The sequence below is a fragment of the Ambystoma mexicanum genome, chromosome 9 (assembly GCF_040938575.1).
Source record: "Ambystoma mexicanum isolate Mex_15411 chromosome 9, UKY_AmexF1_1, whole genome shotgun sequence".
NCBI classification, from domain to species: Eukaryota; Metazoa; Chordata; class Amphibia; order Caudata; family Ambystomatidae; genus Ambystoma; species Ambystoma mexicanum.
In genome coordinates, this window is record NC_090931.1 from 1,071,073,901 (window position 1) to 1,071,095,034 (window position 21,134).

Consider the following 21,134-nt stretch of genomic DNA (forward strand, 5'->3'; position numbering starts at 1 on the left):
TGGGAACCCTCAGTATATTTATAAATAAAGACCTTTCCTATAGGAAAAGATTTTGACACTTCTGTGTCCTATCTGTCGTTTTGGGGCTGCGTACGCTTGACCCACTCGGACGTAGGGATATAAATAACCCCACCCCTGCAGCTCCCTTCAGATTTTAACCCCCAAAGTAGAGGGGACATATAGAGTTTGCATTCAGGGGAGGCCGGCGGGCGCATGTGAATCCATGAAAGATCCCAACGCTGGAGAAATGGAGTTACAGGTAAGAAACTACTCCCTTCTCCAGCATTGGATCTTTCATGGATTCACATGCTTAGAATACATTATACAGCAGTACCCCTAACATGGAGGTGCGCAATGCAAACTAAAACTATCCAAGCCACATATGCAGTTTGGCATACGAAAAACATCCATCAAGGTACACTGACAATAACTAAACATATGGCACAATGACAAGAGTATGTGTACTCCTATATTGGGTTTACCTTACTGAAACAGATGCCGAAGGACCGCTCGCCCCATCTGCATATCTGCCGCATGTTGTTGCTCTAGGCAATAATGCCGAATAAATGTGTGCGGCACCGACCATGATGCCGCTTGACAGATGTCCACCAAAGGAATTCCAGACCATAACGCCGCCGATGACGAGGTGGATCTTGTTGAATGAGCTTTTGGGCGTCTTTCCAATGGTTTTTCTGCTTTAGAGTGACAAAAAGCAATAGTCGACGACACCCAGCGGGCCAGTCCTTGTCTAGAGGTCTATTTCCCCTTTACCGAAGGTCCATAAACTACAAACAGTTGCCTTGAACGTCTAAAACCTTGAGTACGACTGAGATAGAACTTCAAAACTCTTTTAATATCCAACGTGTGGAGAGTTTTCTCCGCCGCAGAAGAAGCCGTTGCAAAGAATGTTGGAAGAACAATAGAAGAATGTTTGTGGAATGTCGTCGGCACCTTAGGAATGAAGTGAGGATTGGTTGCCAACACTATCTTGTCTTTGAAAAACCACAGGTATGGAGGATCAATGACCAATGCCTGTAATTCCGAAAGCCTTCTTGCCGACGTAATGGCTACTAAAAAGGCCATTTTCCATGAAAAAAACTTCAACGATGACGATTACATCGTCTCGAACGGAGCTTTCATTAGTGCTGACAGTACTAGATTCAGGCTCCAGTTTGGTGGAAATTTCTTAGCTGGCGGGAAAGTTCGAAAAAGGCCTTTCAGGAAATGCTTCACCAGTCGATCGCTGAAAAGAGGTTGAAATGTCTTTTTCGAGTAAATCTCGAGATGGCCGCTAAATGAACCTTAATAGAGGAAAAAGCCAATCCTTGCTCAGCCACTGCAGGGGCCTCCCTCTGGAACAGCCTTCCTACCTCCCTGAAACTTGAGGAGAACCACCTCCGGTTCCGGAAGCACCTCAAAACCTTCCTCTTTGCCTCCGCTTTCTCTCCCCCTCCCCCCTGCTAATACTACTGAAACTGCACTGAATCTGCAACTGGGCCATTCACCGTTCCCGGCCCAGCCACTCTCCCCTGCACTGCCTCCACGGCAACCCCTGCACTACGGGACTGTGTCTGTATCCATACAGCCCCCCTTCCCAGCACTTGTTTGCACTTACCTCGCACTTGCCACCAGCTGGCCCTTGTTATTTATCCTGTATGCTGTATGCTTATAACCCTGTACTGCACTTTCCCCTCTCCCTTTCCCCCATGCACTTTTCCCTTCCCCTCTACCCTTGCACTTGCGCGATCTGAATGACACCTGGCCTAGTAAGATCGTTGTCTGTCTCCCCTTGTTCCCCCCCCCCGCCTCGTCGCGCCTTGAAACACTTGTGTATAGGCGCGTTACAAATGCCATATCATAACATATCATATCATAGCCAAGTGTAATAAATATGGCAGAATTTGCTCTGCTCCGACATTTAAGGGGTCTACCCCCAGGTTGATCCCTGCACCATATACAGAATCTTTTCCATTTACTTGCATACAAAGTGTTCGTAGATGGTGCTTGTGCTGCCTGTAAAATTCGTCGAACTCTGAGGGAATGTTCAAGTCCCCGAACTCGGGGAAGTCAGGAGCCAGGCCGTCAGGTTAAGGGAGTCTAGATCGTGGTGCCAAACCGCTCCTTTGTCTTGAGATAGAAGGTTCAGAATCTTCTGGAACCTCACTGGCTCCGCTATCAACAGTTGCAGTAGATCTGAGAACCACGACTGTCTCATCCAATAAGGAGCCACCACAATCACCCGACATGGATACTTGTGAATCCACTGGAGTGTCCCCCGGATGAGTGGAAATGGAGGAAACGCATAAGCAAACTTGTTCGTCCACGGGAAGGAGAACGCCTACCCCATCGATCCGGGCTGTGGCCACCTGCTTGCGAACCGTGCGCACTTCTTGTTCTCTCGGGTCACAAACAGATCCAGAGATGGATGACCCCATTTTCTGAAGACTTTTGCTAGCTGACCATCATCCAGCTCCCACTCGTGCAGTTGGTTTAGTTCCCTGCTGAGTGAATCTGCCTGTTTATTCTTTACCCCTGGAAGATGGTAAGCCATTATGGTGATATTCTGTTCAAGGGCCCAATGCCATATTCTTTTTGCTTCGCTCGAGAGCGTCCTGGACCGTATGCCCCCTTGCTTCCTGAGATAGAACATTGTTGTTGTATTGTCTGTTAGTAGTCTGACAACCGATGCTTGTATGCGCGGCAGAAAGGACTTCAGATGCACTTTGTGTGTGAGGGTCCCAGACCTTTATTTCTCTTCCTTGTGCATGTAGCAGACATGGTGCATTCAACTCCAGGATATTGCCATGAGGAAGATTGCCTTGAATGCAATTTTCATATGGGTGTGGGCCCCAAACTCGCTTTTCTTCAGTCGCCCACTTCCCTTGACTTTCTTCTAGTCCACCAGGGTCCCTGTGCCTGTATTCAGGATCCCGCCCCTTCAGACAACTTCTGCTACTACTTCTCAGGGCCCCTGTATCTACCCAATAGCCAGTGTACCTTGTTTCTCGGTACCTCCCGACGCCAGCGGTCTGCTGTGGGGGTTGGTCTGTGCTCGCTGTTCTCCAGTGCTCCTCCATGGACCAGCAGAGTACGTGAGCCTTTGGGGACATGGCTTTGCTTCCGCAAGTCTCCCCGTGGCCAGACACACCGGGAGCTTCTGCTTCCTTGTGAGGAGAGCGGTCTGCCTCCTTTGGGTCGGCTTCTCTCCTTCCCGGTGTCCCGCTTAGCCTGCCTTCTGAACTTCCTTGCGCACCGCTTGTAACTGCGGTTCGTCCAGGTAGGACTTGACCCCATGTCGAGTCCTTCTTCCATCTTTATAGTGGTAAGCGTTCCCAACTGTCTATTTTGACTAGAGCATGCTATTAATGCCCAGACGGTATTCATTCTTCTGCGCTGCTTCTTCGTCCCAGTAGTTTTGCTTTGATGTGCAATTGGGTAGCTCTTGTTCTTCATCTCAGTACATGGTGTGATATTCATGCAGTTCACCCTACAGCATAACATGGGGTTGGTAAGGACTATGTTACCCTGTGGGGTGTTTAAGGGTGTAGGGTTTTTATAAGGGGTATCTATGTACCGCATTCTCCCATCCATGTCATCCCTCATCCCATGATGGATATCACTCTCCATGTTATCCTCCTGCTGCATTCCACCCCAGAGGGATTATTGCACTGTGGCTGCACCGCCCTGGCCACATGGGAAGGGACACCATCTAGGGATTTGTCACAATGCATGAAATGGATGTCAATTGATTGGCGACCGTTAGTCCAGTTAAGGAAAAGAAACGGTCTTGATACGTATTACACTAAACAAAAAACGGTTTGCAAAATTGGCAAAATGCATACACTTTGGAGAATCCACAGTAGTTTACATCAGAGGTATTAACACAATAATGCAGAGGATAATGAACAGCTGCAAGCAGCCTTGCCACCGTCTAATTTTGACTATTTCCTGCCCAACAGTCAAAAATAATGTTGCATTACATAAGAGTAGAAGGGCTGGGGAAAGGAGGCATTTGTACTTCCACATATGCTTAGAAGGCTTACATGTGTATGTGAAGGCATGCATAAGCAGAGTTCCAGATAAAGATTTGGTGAGCAAGACCTAAAAACCAGCTGCTGGGTATCGGGAATCACCTGGTAGGCAAGAGCTACCACTGCGAAACCAGGAGCTAATACATAGCACACCACAAATGTAACACCCACAGAACATGTGACCTTCAACTTTTTCTCTATTATGTAGGTCAAAGTATGCTTTAAATGTCTTCTAGATGTGTCATAATGCGTCTTTATAGAAATTCACAAATACACAAGGTTAATGTTACATAGGTATGCTTTTATGGCACCAGTTGGACAAGGGAGTCAAAAGTAGGCGTTGGTGACAAGATAACCAGGCTCATCTAGATAAGAGGTAGGAGCTAAATAGTGGCCAGCAATTTTGAACCCTGCATATGTATAGGTATGAGTACATATATTTGTGTGCAAGTATGTACGTATATATCGATATAAATATGCATGTACATATACACGTGTGTGTGTGTATTTGTGCATAAAGGCAGACGGGCTATCTTATGCAACACTAAAAAGATGTTGAAGCCAGTCCCTTAACAACAATAGAAAGAAAAAGAGCTTGACATGGCAAGTCTATTTTCTTAATGTGTCATGGTTCAAAATTAACATTTCAAAAGAATACATAGCACAAAAACAAAACATAACAATCAAAATTATTCCAAGCGAATGTCCTAGAAAAACCATGCAATCATTAATCTAGCAGACCGAGCTGCTTATATGCACAAATACTAAGCACCAAATGCATTCAGCATTTCTTTCAAGTTCGTACATAATCCAACTTCCTAATATATTAACGTTTCTTTAAAACTTTAAAAAAAATGGCATTGAATTTAATTTCACACTCACATTAACACCTTTCAATATCAATTCCCACAACGCCGCTGTATCTAAATTAATAAAATCCTTTCAAATTTTCCCGAAGAACAATAGTCTTAGTCTCTTTAAATGTTTACATTCTAATCCCAAACGCTGCTGGGTTTCAATTACATTAACTTTACAGACTCTGCAGGTTCTTTCTCCTTTAGGTACATTCTGTCTGTCCCCTAAAATGTCTTTTGTTTCTAACAAATGTAATTTTGATCTTAAAAATCCCTTCTCCGATCGCCATTCGAGAATATCACCATATACTTCAACAATCTGTTTACAGGTTTCCCATCTAAATTGATGTAATGATGAAATACATATGTTTTACCCTTCTCTATTTTACAAATATAATCAGGCGTTTTTTCACAAGCTATGGGGTGCCCTTTAAAGTGAGTTTGGTTAATCCTAGCTCTGTCAACAATTTAATACAGGCATTTTCCCATTCTAATAGACCATGCTCCTTTTTGTTACTCAAGATTTGAAATGGGTTGTAAAACACGGACTGGTTCTTTGCAACTAACACTTTCTGATAAAAAGATAAAATCTCCATCTCACCCAAGACCCCACAGATAGAAGACCAAGTTCAAAACTAATTAAAGCAATGGGAGTACCTAGAGGGAGACCAAAACCGTATTTCAAAATAAAGTCCTTCCAGGTTAGCCCATTTAACATCGGTCCATTTTAGTAGAGTATCAACCCCATTTGTCATGAATGGTAGGACCTTTGATGTATAAAACTAGGGTAACGGTAGGCTGGAAAATTGTCCATATCGACGATCCATTAATTTTGCTTGCACCATCACAACCTTACAATTTATTTGTAAACATTTTTTTGTAAAAAAAAAAACAAAAAAAAAAAAAACAACAACTATAGTTAATGAATTAATGGTTTATTTATCGGATATATCAATTGCCAGTAAGCAAAGTCCTGGACTATTTTAAAAAAGTCCTTCTGCAATACCCAGTTAATTTTCACTTGGAAGTGTGGGTGTTGTGGAGAATCCTGCAGATCCCCCATGTAAACCCTGCCTAAAGTCTCCTCCGAGATGGCTTGGAGAGAGCAGACGCTTTCTGATCCCAATCCTGGGGGTGGTGTACTGTGGGAGGATCACCTGGGTGGAGACAAGGCCCAGGGTAGTGGGGTGATTTCGCAGGGTGAGAGTATTTTTCCGTAAAGAGAAATACTCTTACCAAAGGCTTAGAGGAGGAATTGGCATATTGCCATTTTGATATATCTCGACCTCCTACTAAGGATGGAAAGATAAACCCTAGAAATGTGACTCAATCTAGTGTTGAGCCCAAAGAACAATTCTTTGATATCCCTAAATCCTCATATGCTCCACAATGCCAAAGGTATGCCAAATGGAACAACCAGTTTGTGTCTTTTCCTGTCCCAACTACCTCTCAAACGGTTAAACCTTATAACTCCACTTTAAATAGTAACATTCTTAAACCTTTTAAAGAAGAACACAATCTTTTTAAGGTGGACAGCATGTCCAAGAATCCCTCAGGGACTGTGATGAAGAGGAGGGCTGAGGAGGGTTGCAGGAGCAAAAGACAGGCAGGCAGGCAGGCCTAACAACTTTTGGCAAGGTAAGGCTATTACCTCTTAGGGCCAGCACCTGAAGCCAATTAACCCACCAACGGGGCACAAAAGGCTGCAGCAGGTAGGAGCAGTAGAAAGAAGCTGGAAAGTCAGCAGTTGTAGAAGAAGCAAAGCATGAGGCTGGCAGTTCACTAGGAAGTGTGACCGCAGAAGGGATGCCAGAGCAGAGGAAGAACAGTGATTGTGGAGTCAGTAAAAGGAAGCTCCATACTCCAAATCATCAAGAATACCTTGCGGGTAACTGTAACTAGCTTATTTTATATTTGCATGCACATAAAAGCAAGTAATCGTTGTTTGCAGAAGTGGAAAGTCATTCTAACAAAGGAATTGTATCACATGCATATATTAACAAAGCTGAAGTACCCACGTGTAGAGAAAGCATCCCTTTTCCCCATTGTTAGATGTAACTTGTTGCCAAATGGTCGCATATCTCTTGTTAACGAAGAGAACATTGCCCGTAAACCTAATGAAGCCGAACTGGACCCTCCTGCAATATTACAAGTATATTTAAATTCAGAAGAGGTCATGCATGAAACAATGTTTCCCCGATTGCCTTGGAAGCTTAGCGGTGACTGAACAGTGGGAACGCTTATCCTTTTGAAGTGGAATTTCAACATCAGAGCGAAATCGCATACACTTAATTTGTTTCCATTAAGCAACTTGCTACTTCTAATGCCGAAGCTGAATTAAGAACAAGTATTACCCACGCCCGTAGACCAAACCCTATTCAAGTGAAACCAGCTCATTTAAGAACTAAACATCACTACTTTAAAGTCACTGAAGCTGTTGTAACCCCCAGATCCACCGATACAAGGGTGACAAGGTTGTTCAAGGCTGGAAGAGTGGCACTACAGCCTAGGGGCCATTACTGGAGGCAAAAGATATATGAAGCTGGGGAAGGGAGCTGGGTACTTGTTAAAAGAAACTTAATAAAATCTGTAGAGCTGAAACTGTTAAAGTCAAGAAGAAAGACTGGAAGCTAAAGAAAGATTTTCTGGTAGCTGCAAGACAAAAGGAGAGGCAAAGAGGTTGCCCTCTCTTGACATACAAGAGAGAAGAGTGCCTCGCCCACCTGTAGAGGTCGAAGAGTCTTGTGGAAATTGCCTAGAATTCTAAGCAGCAGTAGAACTGCGGTTGTCGATACCTTTGTCAGAACTGTATCAGTTGAATGTAGTAGAAGCAGAAGTCAACTGCGGAGCAAGGAAACCTGCTTAGACAGTATCATTGGCAGAAGGGAGTTGCTGGAGAAGGAGCAAACCCTAAGCAGAAGCAGCCTGACAACTGTATTTAAAGACACCGCAGAAATTGTAAGAAGAGTTGTTTAGCAGAAGAGGTACTTTTGTCCTCAACTTTACCCATTCTTTCCTGGAAGGAGGTTAACCAGGAATAGCATTGGTGCGTTTTATTTTGTGGAACTTGGAAAGGGAATCTTTTCATCAGGCAAGGAAGGAACTGTTACCAGTGCACTTTTATTATTGTTTACTTTTGTTTCTTTGGACATTTTCAAGACTTGATTGAAGACTTATTTCCTTGGAAGAAATTGACTTTGGGACATTCTTGGTGGAGCAAGATCCGCCCAGGACAAGTAGAAGTCATCCAAGACACTGTGGTAACCTTGTATTTATGTTGTTTCTATGTTGCTTTTGAATGTTTGTTTAGTTTAAAGGTTAGTTTGTGTCTGCTAGGTTTTCCCTTAAATCCTAGACTAGGTAGGGAATCCCCTGGTAGAGTAAAGTAGGTTTAGTTAGGGTTTCATTTCTAATTTTGTTTCAAATAAAATGTCAAACCTCGAGAATACTAAAAACACATTACTGACCCCTCACTGTGTCTAGCTACTCTCAGATTAAAAGCATGGAACTTTAATCAGGGTACACCAATAAACAATGGGATAATTTGGCACTAGCTTGGAGAGGGCACACCATGTTATATCGATATACGCTGACAGTAGTTTGTGTCCAATTGGTCCGCACTAATTATTACTTTTATTTTCCTTTTTTTATTATTCGAAACCCCAAAAACCCCTTTCTTCCTGCTCAGTTATCTTTTTGTCTACTTGACTGTGGCACACAGACACTATTATAGATTACGGTCAACAAATCAATGATCTGTTAAACCAGTTTACACTGTCTCATTCAGGATCACAGTCATACAATGAATGATATGTAAATATATTCTGGTATACAAGAGATAATGACTGACGATTGTTGCCCATGTTAAGCCTTGAAAAGGACCGGAATGGTTGAAATAAGTGTTGGTTGGGGCACCTTTGATCTATGTATTATATATTCTTTCTCCATGATCCGAGCATAAGATTAACAATTGCTCTCTTTTTCTGTTACCGATTAGGTGAGTTTAGTTTGACACAAGAGGTGATCATAGGATTATTGCTTTATTATTTGTGATCCAATTGCATATTAAAATGCATATACTTTAATTCATGGACACGCGCTATTATTCTGGCATACACATTTTAAAACAAATTCAAATAAAAAACCTGCACAAACCCTTTGGGAGCCCTTCAACCTAATGTTAGATTGCCCATCAGGCCCCGGTGTCCGACAGTTTTTGCTTTTCATAATTATTTCAAAAAAATCTTTCCATTCAAACTTTAGATCCCACTGAATGGTGTCAACCGTAGGGTCATACACACAATTATTTCCGGTTTCCTTGTATACCGCAGAATAGAAAGCTGCCCATTTCTCCTCAGTGATAGAGTTAACCTGTGAGTAGTCTTGAGGGTTTGGTTGTTTATTGATAAAATCCCAAAACTGAGCCATAGTACAATCTTTCAAACTGGCTAACATCCTCTCTGCATCACTCTCGGCCATTTGACATCGATGTTGAGATAAACAGTTCTAAAATGCATTTCTCGCTCTGCTTAATTCAACTATATTTAGGGCACATTCTCTGCAATAACCTTAGCTCCCTTCTCAGATCTTATTTCCTTTCTTTAATGTAATGTCCCCATCATAACTATGTGAATGGGTGCCCCTCTTCTTAGTGAGATATATAAATTACTTATTCAACCAACTAAGCACTACATTATAGGATTGACTTACTAATCTTTCCTTCATATTTCTTTCCTGCCAGGTCAACTCAAATAAACCATTAAACGTAACCACATTGTACCCGGTCCTCGCAATACGATTTTTTTTTTTCGACTGATTACATTTTAATGCGAAAGGATATTTTGCTTTAGTCAATGCTTTGCATTTCATTCTAAACTCCAGCCACAGACCAGCATGGTACCTCATTTCCACCTCCTGAATAGTTAGCCGAATCGCACTTGCGGAAGAAAGCACTGGAAACAAATATGCAATCTATATATGAAGCTGAGGTACCAGTCTTCCAAGTAGGTTTCGGGGGAATATCCCCTGACAATTCCCCATTAACAGGCCGATTCATGGAATCAACGTGCGCCGAAAAAACGGCGCACGCGTGCGAAAACGTGCGATTCGCAGAGAAACAGCGAAAATCGCAGTGCAAGTGAGATTATCGCACAGAAAACATCGCACATCAATTCATGGAAGCCCGTGCACGCGCGAAATGTGGGATGTGCGCTGAGAAAGTGCGCGGCGCACGCTGGCGCACAGGTCATCGAACGCTGTGCGATAAGGCCACAGCGAATTCGCACATAGCGCGGCGCACATAAAAAAAGTAGGCGTAACACGGGGCGTCACACGCAGAATGGGGAACAACTCATGAAAATGTGGGCGTCACGGGGGAAGTACAGGAGGCAAGTGCGCAGAATGCCCACACGCTCGCCTACAACACGTATTCATGGAATCGAATAGGGAAAAACAGCGCACGGCCAAAGACGCGCACAGGCCCATACATGTCCGCCACACGAAAGCAGGCGGTAGCGTCCCTGCGCAGGAAAAAAATGTGCGCCAAAGTCATACACGCGCGAGAAGGCCCACACGCGATCTGGCCTGGGGGAGCGTGTGCGTGTATTACAGGGGTGCGCGTGAAGTTCCACACGCGATTGGCCTGTGCGCGTGTATTTCAGGGGTGCGCACAAAGTTTTACACGCGATCTGGCCTGGGGGAGCGTGTGCGTGTATTACAGGGGTGCGCGTGAAGTTCCACAGGCGATTGGCCTGGGCGCGTGTATTACAGGGGTGCGCGCAAAGTTTTACACGCGATCTGGCCTGGGGGAGCGTGTGCGTGTATTACAGGGGTGCGCGTGAAGTTCCACACGCGATTGGCCTGGGCGCGTGTATTTCAGGGGTGCGCGAGAAGTAACTCACACGCGATTGGCCTGTGCGCGTGTATTTCAGGGGTGTGCGCAAAGTTTTACACGCGATCTGGCCTGGGGGAGCGTGTGCGTGTATTACAGGGGTGCGCGTGAAGTTCCACACGCGATTGGCCTGGGCGTGTGTATTTCAGGGCTGCGCGAGAAGTTACTCACACGCGATTGGCCTGTGTGCGTGTATTTCAGGGGTGTGCGCGAAGTCTTACATGCGATCTGGCCTGGGGGAGCGTGTGCGTGTATTGCAGGGGCTCGCGGGTGTATTCACACGCGATCGGGCCTGGGGGAGCGGGGTACGTGTATTCCAGGGGCTCGCGGGTGTTTTCACACGCAATCTGGCCTGGGGGAGCGTGTGTGTGTATTGCAGGGGCTCGCGGGTGGTTTCACACGCGATCGGGCCTGGGGGAGCGTGTGCGTGTATTTCAGGGGCCCGCGGGTGTTTTCACACGCGATCGGGCCTGGGGAAGCGGGGTACGTGTATTCCAGGGGCTCGCGGGTGTTTTCACACGCGATCGGGCCTGGGGGAGCAGGGTACCACTCACTGTCTGCCTTGCGTGTAGAAGAACGCGTAGCCAACACCCACCCGCTGTGAAGTAATAGCATGTGAACCCCAACGCCTGCAAGACACACGCACCGCACCCCACCCCACGAAAAGCAACGCCCGTGCGCGATACGTCAGACACGCATACGCGCTAAGGGCCTTTGGTCCAATGGAATCGCGTATGCGTGCTGACGCGCTAAGGGCCTTTCCTCGATTCACACGCTGACGTGCAGAATTTTCACGTGCCAAATCACTCCGTATCAAGCTGGCCACGCGTAAGCACACGGAAGACCACGCTCCTGCCCAGAAGGCCGAACTACTGCCCCCCAGAGCCCCGAGCACGCTCCCACCTGCCATCTGCTGCTGCCTGACTGCCTGCTGCCCACATGCCCTGCCATTTGCTGCCTGCACATCAGCCAGGGGTGCTGTTGCTGTGACCACCCCTGCTGGAACCGAAGACTCCTGACTGGGATTCCATCGCTCCACAGCCCAGCCCCAGGACCCAGTTGCCCACCCACTCCTGCCTCTGGGGTTGTCATGTCGGGGCAAACACCATCTGAGACCACTGACAACCCCCGGCCAGAGGGGCACCAGCTTCAGTGCCACCGAAGTTGGTGTCCTGGTGGAGCAAGTCCTGGGGCAGTATGATGCCCTCTTCGGAAGTTCCCGCGCCGACAAGGAAGGACGGACTCGGACTGACATTGTGACTGGCATCAACGCGGAGGGGGTGGCAGTCCGCGACTTACAACATGTCAAAAAGCGCTGGGAGGACTTCAGGTCCAGGACCCTGAACAAGGCCCGGCGCCTCTTGAAGGCAGCGGATGCCAAGGGGTGCCGGGGCCACTTGTCGGAAGAACAGATGAGGGTCCTGGAACGCATATCCCCAGCGCTCCACGTCCAGGTCCTTGAAGTGCAGACCCGTCTGGAGTCGAGCGGTAAGTCTACATGCATCCGGATTGTGAGCAGTGCGTGTGGTGATTATTCAGTAGTGTGCATGTTGCACATCTGTTTGTATGGGGTCGAGTATGGGGGGGGGGGTGTACAGGGCCGTGGGGCTGACACATGCGAGGGCTGGAATGTGTGAGACATGGATGGTGCTTGTGTGTGTAGGCTTGCATGCCAAATGCAGTTGTGTGGGCACACATGTTTGGATTAATGTGTATGTAAGTAGACATGTCCGTGATGCCACGCATGTATGTTGTTTTTGGCTGCATGTATCAGCACTGTGTACATGTGCATGTGTGTGTATTTGACAAGGGGCAACAGTGATGCAACATGGATGCATGTGACAGCGGTATGTGGAAGCCTGATTGGCAGATGTGACATGGATGCCCGTCTGAACACTGCGACACTTGGCAGAGGTGTACACATGCATGCAAGTGTAGTGGGTGTGTGTTCATGTGTGGTGCACTTCCTGTGTTGCATGTGATGTCTGGCTCACCTTTGGCTGATCATGCTGTTGTATGTGTATGGATGGTGGTGGCAGTTGCGATATGGCTGTGGTATGGCTCATGTGTGCGAGTTGTAATGACATGTGTGTTGGGGATTGTGACGACATGTCTGAGGTTTGCCAATGCCACTCATGTACAACTGTCATGTGTGTATGTGTCCATTGTACAGTGCCCTGATGCCTGTGTTATGTTTCTCCCTGTCTGCAGCGTCAACTGATGAAGAGGGCGGAGAAGGTGCTGTGGAGCACAGCGGCGGGGATCCCACCGCCAGCCGGAGACGCAAGGCCCGGCTCCCCTCCCATGTTGTGATCTCGTCGGGGAGTGAGGAGTCCGGTGCCGCGTCCCAGGCCGCAGCTGCCGGGGGGAGGTCCAAGAGGCGGAGGTTGGAGTTGGACTCCTCGGCAGCAGAAGGGGCAGCTGGGACCCCACAGGGCAAGATGGCACGGAGTCATCCAGGTTGGTGGGGGGTTTGGTGGAGGAGGAGGCCGTGCAAGCACCAGAGACGGGGTCTGGAGGTGGGAATCCCACTGGTGCTAGTGGTGCAGTGCAGGACCAGGGACAGGAGGCAGCACAGGCCGCTGGAGGTGCCTGTGTGCAATCCTGTCCCTGCATCATCTTGCACCAGCAGGGATGCCTATGTCCAGACCCGTTTTCAGGCAGGGGATGAGCTCACGTCAACTGGCCTTCCTCTGCCTGCGGACGTGGCTATCCGGGTCCGGGTTGAGCCTGTCCTGGCTGGTGTGGCGTTGCGTCAACGGGCCATGCGAGGTGACCTGCAGTCTTTTCATGAAGAGACTGCACGTCATCTCGAATGGCTCGTTGACCACGTCAGCCTGCTGGGACAGGTCACCCAGGCCGGATTCCTCCGTCTGATGGGGCTTGCTACGACCCCCTCCTCAACTGGACCCCCTACGCGCCAGTCGTCCTCTGTGCCACATCAGTCACCTGGGTGCCCTGTGGAGCTGCCTCTGACGGTGCGGCCAGGCTGGTGGAGGAGGCATCCCTGCCACAGTCGGGAGTCGGACGTCCAGCAGGGGTGGCCACATCTACGACTGCACCCCAGCCGGCGGAGGATGTGCAGGCAGCAGGAGGCAGTGCACGGGCAGAGGCACAGCAGCAGCAGCAACGTGGTGGGAGCCATGAAGGCTCGGGGCCTTCAACATCGGAGGGGCAGGCATCGGCCAGAGGGCAGGAGGACCCAGGACAGAGAGTGTCTTCCGTGTGGCAGCGGTTGGGCCACGCTATAGATGCGGAGCGGCAGCGGGCGGAAGAGGCAAGGCTCATAATGGTCAGGGCGGAGAACTCCATGCGGAGGGCCCTGAGGCGGGCCGAGTGCCTCGAGGCAATCCGCAGGGGTTTTGAGGTGGAGACGTCGACGGTCCTGCGGACCCTCGGGGACATGGAGGAGGACCGCCTCCGGGACATTGAGGAGGAGTTCGATGATGCCCTGGCCCGGGACATCCACAAGTGAGCCGTGAAACTAGCCCGCTGCCCTTGTACATAGTTATGTAGGTAGTGTTAGGTTTCATTTTTGTTTTGATTTTATTTGGACCTTTCGGACATTGGCCACATTTTTGTATATAGTTTATTTTATTAGTTAGTGTAGTTAGATAGGTTTCCTTTCTTTTGTTGGGATAATGGACCCTGGCTTGTTCCCATGTACATAGTTCACTGTTGGATTGTATTTTTTTTCACTTTTTAACCATGGAGCAATGGCTTTCTTTTTTATTTCCCATTGGATTTTGTTTTGTGGACATTGACTTTGGACAGCATTACTTTGGAAATTTATTTTTGGTTTTGCTTTTTTTCACAGACATGCTTCTTTTAATTTTTGTACATCCACATTTCTGTTTCTTCATTTTTTATTCTATTTATGTTTCCTTTAATGTGTGGTATCTCATTGGTTTCATGCATTTCATGATATGTGTTTTGAGATTCACTGACACCCATTGGGTGTATGTGAGGGAGATGTGTTTGTTTCGGAACTTGCAATTGGTGTTCTGTGATGTAATTGCAAATTATGAGTGGGTGGATGCAATATTCGGGTGGGTGTTTTGCATTTGGAGGCTGACCATAGGGACCAGGGATCTAGATTGTGATGACATGTTGGCTGGGGAACATGAGTTGCACATGGGTGAGGGCCTGCTGGCAGGTGCCCCACAGTGCTGGGGGGTGGGGGTGGTGGGGAACATGAGTTGGACATGGGTGGGGGCCTGCTGGCAGGTGCCCCACAGTGCTGGGGGGTGAGGGTGGTGGGGAACATGAGTTGGACATGGGTGGGGGCCTGCTGGCAGGTGCCCCGCAATTCTGGGGGTGGGGGTGCAAGGGGACATGAGTTGGTGATCATTAGTGCAAGGAGACATGTGCCTTTGCTGGGGGGCATGCCCATGTTGGGTGGGCTGCCTGCGGGACATGACCAGGGATGCAGGGTAGTCCCCTGTGGTGTGGGCTGCCTGCAGGGGCCGTGGAGGGTGTACAGGGAACACCTGGGAGGACCCACACTGGCAAATCACATGTAGGACTCCCCGGCACCCCTGAAATACACGTACCCTGCTGAAATCGCATGTAAAACTTTCCGCGCACCCCTGGTATACACGCACACGCTCCCCCAGGCCAGATTGCGTGTGAAACCATCCGCGAGCCCCTGTAATACACGCGCCCAGGCCAATCGCGTGTGGAACTTCCAGCGCACCCCTGAAATACACGCGCCCAGGCCAATCGCGTGTGGATCTTCCCGCGCACCCCTGAAATACACGCACACGCTCCCCCAGGCCCGATCGCGTGTGAAACCACCCGCGAGCCCCTGTAATACACGCGCCCAGCCCAATCGCGTGTGGAACTTCCCACGCACCCCTGAAATACACGCACGCAGCCCAATCGTGTGTGGAACTTCCCGCGCACCCCTGAAATACACGCGCCCAGGGCAATCGCGTGTGAAACTTCCCGCGCACCCCTGAAATACACGCACGCAGCCCAATCGCGTGTGAAACTTTCTGCGCACCCCTGAAATACACGCACGCAGCCCAATCGCGTGTGGAACTTCCCGCGCACCCCTGAAATACACGCACGCAGCTCAATCGCGTGTGGAACTTCTCGCGCACCCCTGAAATAAACGCACACGCTCCCCCAGGCCCGATCCAGTGTGAAACCACCCGCGAGCCCCTGTAATACACGCGCCCAGCCCAATCGCGTGTGGAACTTCCCGCGCACCCCTGAAATACACGCACGCAGCCCAATCGCGTGTGGAACTTCCCGCGCACCCCTGAAATACACGCACGCAGCCCAATCGCGTGTGGAACTTCCCGCGCACCCCTGAAATACACGCGCCCAGGACAATCGCGTGTGAAACTTCCTGCGCACCCCTGGAATACACGCACCCAGGCCATTCGCGTGTAGAACTTCTCGCGCACCCCTGGAATACACGCACCCAGGCCATTCGCGTGTAGGACTTCTCGCGCACCCCTGAAATACACGCACATGCTCCCCCTGGCCCGATCGCGTGTGAATCTTCTCACGCACGCGTGTTCCCGACACCCGTAATACGCGTTCCCCGCTTTTGCCAGTCCGGTAAACTGGTACAGTGTTGGCGCAGCCCTTTGCGATGGTTTTGCGATCTTGATGGCTTTTCCTTGTGCGAGGGCGTTCTTGGGGGCGTAACTGGCGCTGCTGCAGGGTCGCTGCGCCACTCTGCGCCACGTCTGCTTTTGGAGGCGAGAATCCATGAATACGCTGTGTGCGGGAATTGGTTTTATCGCACGCGGCTGGCGCAGACATTCGCACGGGCACGCTGTGCGCCAGCCGCATGAGACACTTTTGAGGGGAATTACATGAATCGGCCTGTAAGTCTCTGGGGTTCCCACTCCCTAAACGGACTACACCAAAGCTTCCCTCTTCTAATGGCTTCCTTCTTCATCCTCAGGGGGGTACTATGATATGATATGGCATTTATAACTGACATCTGAATCACAAAGGCAGTAAGAGTTAAAAATCGCATCCTATAGAGATTTGACAACATTTATGTTGCATCATCGACTCCTCCAAAACTGTCCGAATACGTCGAAATATTCTGTAAAATGTTCTATAATGAAGATGTGCCAATAGAGGTGTATCTGAGCAGGCAAGATCTCTCATAGGACCTAGAGGCATCAACAAAGGTCACCATATCCCTGTTTCTCTGGGGTAAGGATTGTTTTCTTGTTTCCTTATTTTGCTTCCCTGCCCTTTTTGGATGCTCCGTTATATTCTCGGCCCTCGTAGGATAAGAGAGGGCCACCTCCGGTGTAGATCGATTTCTCAGCAATTTACGAGATCCACGATTCCATTTTTTCCCCCCTTTTGATTTCTTCTGCATCCCCACCTTAGCATTTATTTTTCTTTCTACGTTCATCGAAAATGCAAAAATGTTCTTGTTGTACCTCATCAGGAGGAGGCGGAAGTTCAACTACATTTGTTGTAGTTGGAATGGATGTCTCCTTTACAATAACATCATTTGTAGTCAGATTCACATTTTGTAGCTCTCTGATCACTATAGAGTGTTCAAGTTCACCAAAAATAAGTTCTGATGTGAACGAGAATTGGCATGCCATTTCCTCACTGTGGTTCTTACTTATATTGCATATGTTTTTGGTAATGCTACATTACCATTAGTGCCGACCATCAAACCCTCCTGTGAGAAAGCTGAAGGTACTTTCACAACTGCTCCCCAGGGATCTTCTGTTCAGGTGGCCAGAAAAGGGCCATCGCTTTTGGATCCCGAACCTGGGGATGGACTAGCGAGGGAGGATTACATGAGTGGAGGGTCCTTGGAGATTGGGTACCAGAGGGTGAGACACGGTATCCCCCTTTTCGTGACACTGACTTACCTAACCCTCCCTGTGGAGAGAGCAGCAGGGAAACCAAAGCAGACCGTTGTGAACTGGAGGAGAGCTGAACAAGAGAATGCTGGAAGAGCAGGGCTCTCTGTGAAAGCGTGGTGAGGGAGCTGTGTCTCCAGGGAGCCAGCGACGTCAAAGGAAGGAAACCGCCAGAGCGTCTTCCTTCCCATTTGTTTCTGCAGAGGCTTTTTCACCTGGGCGAAGGAGCCGGCACAGGAGTGCCTGAGTGGCAGGTGGCGAGAACCGCATTTGTTAAAAATCTGTGAAAGTAGAAGAGCCGTGATTTCCAGCAATGCAACCAGTGAATTTCCGTGAGTGAAGAAACCCAGTACGCGAGTGCAGGAAGAGAGGCTAAATTGTGACGGAGCAGGCACGTGCCGCCGGTTTGCCTATGAATGTCTACGAGCTGCGATGGCAGCAAGAATAACGGACCGGTACGTTAACAACCGAACACATTGAAAGTAGCTGAAACATTGCATCGGAGAGGTCGCGTCCAATCGGCACATTGTCGAAAGTCTCTGATCAAAGCAGAATGAAATGAACCGGATACAAGGTTAAAAACTGATTTTGTGAAAACAATATATCAGCATGGCCGGTGTAAGCTGAATGTGTTCAAAAGCCTCTAATCAATTAAGGACACTGAGAAAACAATAGGAACAGTTAATACTATTGAAAAGAAAATGAAAGCTGTGAATGAGCACCCAAAAGGAGCCAGTTAAGTGTGAACAAAATGCAGAACTAGCAAAACGAATAGAAATGAAGACTGTAAATCATAGTCAATAAAGTTGAAGTTGGAAAAGAGAGCCAAAGAAGTGCCAAGAAAGATAAATCATTAACCTATGAACTTAAGTCTCCCAAGTTGGTTGTGAACCACCAAAGCAATCCAAGTCAAGGTGACAGAAAGCTGAGGCACAGGCAACTGGTTGTGCGACTTGTAGTGGGTGGGCCGCGAGGCCGGTCATCTGCGCCTAGACCAGGAAGCCCCAACAAATCTAGGAGGGTTGTGAAAGCAACCCAGAAATAATATAGAAATATTGGAACTTGGTTTTGTGAACCAGTGCTTGAAGCTTGGGGAAGGGAACCCGGAGCTCCTTTGGAACATGGTTTTGTAAACCAGTGCTTGAAGCTTTGGGAAAGAAATCCAAGTCTTGAAAGAACATTTGAAGCCTATATTTGTTGGAACTGTATCCTGAACTAGGGGAAGAGAGCTAAAGATTGCTCCAGACTATTCTGAACACTATCGAGTTAGAATAACCCTATACTATATTGTTGTATTAGACGGGAGGGCAAGCATAGGTTTTGACACAGACAGACTTGATTTGGACTCACGGACACATACATTCCTTAGTTTCATTAGGTAGGAATATACCTACCATAGCTATCGGGCAAGTTAGGCATTACACTCATCCTGATATTTAATAAAGATTCTATTGCTGAATTCATAATCTGTTGTCTGGGTCATCTCTTGGTACCATGCCTGTCTCACACTCCAGAAACACAATCTTTGCATTCATTTGAATCATTATGTTCCTTTGATCCAAAATGTTCCCATTAACAGTTGAGAAGAGACTCACAAATGACTTCAGAACAAAGGCTAAGGTGGCCAATATTGAGGATCCTAAATGGGGCACCTCCAGTGACTCTTGCCGGAGGGGAGATTTCATTGAAGAAATAAAAAGGAGAAGATTCCGTAGAAGATTCTGTAGTACTACTACCATCAGTCTCAAACACCAAGTTTGGGGAGTGGTCTACTTGCCGAGTTCCTAGGAGACTGGGTGGCATGCACACCCGAACATGCTCACTCTCCTATAGCAGGGACCAAAATTGGCGAGCAATTTACTTGCTCTACAACTACAGGAATTTCCACCGCTTGCTCGCCTTTCAACTGGTGATCCGTCTTCTAGCTCGTTTTGGGCTATTAATAGTAATTCAGCATCTGAGAATACCTTGGCTAATGGAGCATTGCACAGGGATCTAATCTGATCAAAAGGTGAACAATGTTGGTGCGCAGTGCTTTTATTTGCAAAAAAAGAAGCCATTTTTCCAGATGGCATAGTTCCCACCAATGTGTTCATTTTGCCCTTCAATCCCTCATTATGTGTTCTCTGCAGCTTCAGTGTTTAAGCCATATCACACACTACACCCCTGTCTGAATAAGGTCCGATACTCCACTTATCGCCAGACGGGCCGGGCTCCTCCGATGTTCCAATCTCATTCATTTCACTCATTGAGTGGCTACGCAAAGCATATACCGATTTCATGGCAATAGCTTACCTAAATGGACTTTGACAGGCACACGTTAGCCTCGGGTTTAACCACCTCAGACTATCAAATACTTATAACCATCTTGCACACAAATAGATCCAGGGCCCGGTCAGCCCGCAGCTGACAACATCCAACTGCCACACTATATTATATGCAGTGTTATAAACACTAGGCGTCACTCAGCCAGCTCTGTAAATATAGGTCCGTGGGACGCCTCCGTCCCCCAGCCCCTCCCCGCGGCCACACTACCGTGACAGAGCCCATCGCGGGGGGTCAATGGTCAATTTCCACCCACACAGTAAGGTTTATCTTTTTTTTTGTTAAAACACTTTCTTTACTAGCACACTTGGTAACACATTTCACAATACAACAAGATATCCTTACTGGTGTAGAGGTCAGGCCAGCTGGACCTTTGTTTGGGTAATATCAAGCATGAAATGAGGATACATGAGTGAACAGTAGGGTGGAACACATTGCTCATGCCCAGGGGCTCCAATAGCAGGGTGGGGGGTATAGTTCACATGCACTGTGGTTGAAATCTCATCGGACGTTGACACTGTGCGTAGGCGGTACGTCTTGAGTGGGGACCAGATATAGCTTGGACGAGACTCGGGTGGTTGCATATGTGCACATTGATCTTCCATATGGTTTGCCCACACCACATCCTTTTGCCAATGGTCTTTGTTGGGGGTGTGCACACTCGTCCAGCACAGCAAAATTCAACGTTTGGCCAAGAGGAATTAACTTGCGCTATGCAAGGACAGGCCTGAAAAATGCAAGCAGCACAGCAGTGGTAGGGGATAGAGGATAACAGTTTTACAGCTCATTTCAGACAATGTTGCACATTCATCACTCCAAAAGGGCATATGAAAATACTTAGCATTAGGAAACATGCAGCGTGGGCAAGCCTCAGTGCCCTCCTTGGAGAACAAATGAAACCCACCTGGGGTATAGGGATACCAGTGCTACTCTTTTAGTTGCATCAGTCTGAATCGGGAATTGTACGACACCTTGCATGTTTGTACACAAATCATACCAGAAATCGTAATTTACATCTAATTGGAGGTCTACAGCCCACTTTGCCTGTGCATTATGATGAGATATGTCAGAGTGGGCTTGAATCAGGTGATAGAAGGATGACACACAGCTGCAACTGTCATATGCAGTGAAAACAAACCCCAGCGGGGCATTGTTTACGGGTTCAAACGGGAAGCAA

General features: G+C 48.0%; 1 protein-coding gene across 4 annotated transcripts in view; it reads right to left on the reverse strand.

Annotated features, from left to right (window-relative positions):
• TANC1 (tetratricopeptide repeat, ankyrin repeat and coiled-coil containing 1) overlaps nucleotides 1-21,134 on the reverse strand; it is a 2,406,012-nt gene that overhangs the window by 2,132,999 nt on the left and 251,879 nt on the right. The gene's annotated exons all lie outside the window — the stretch shown is intronic.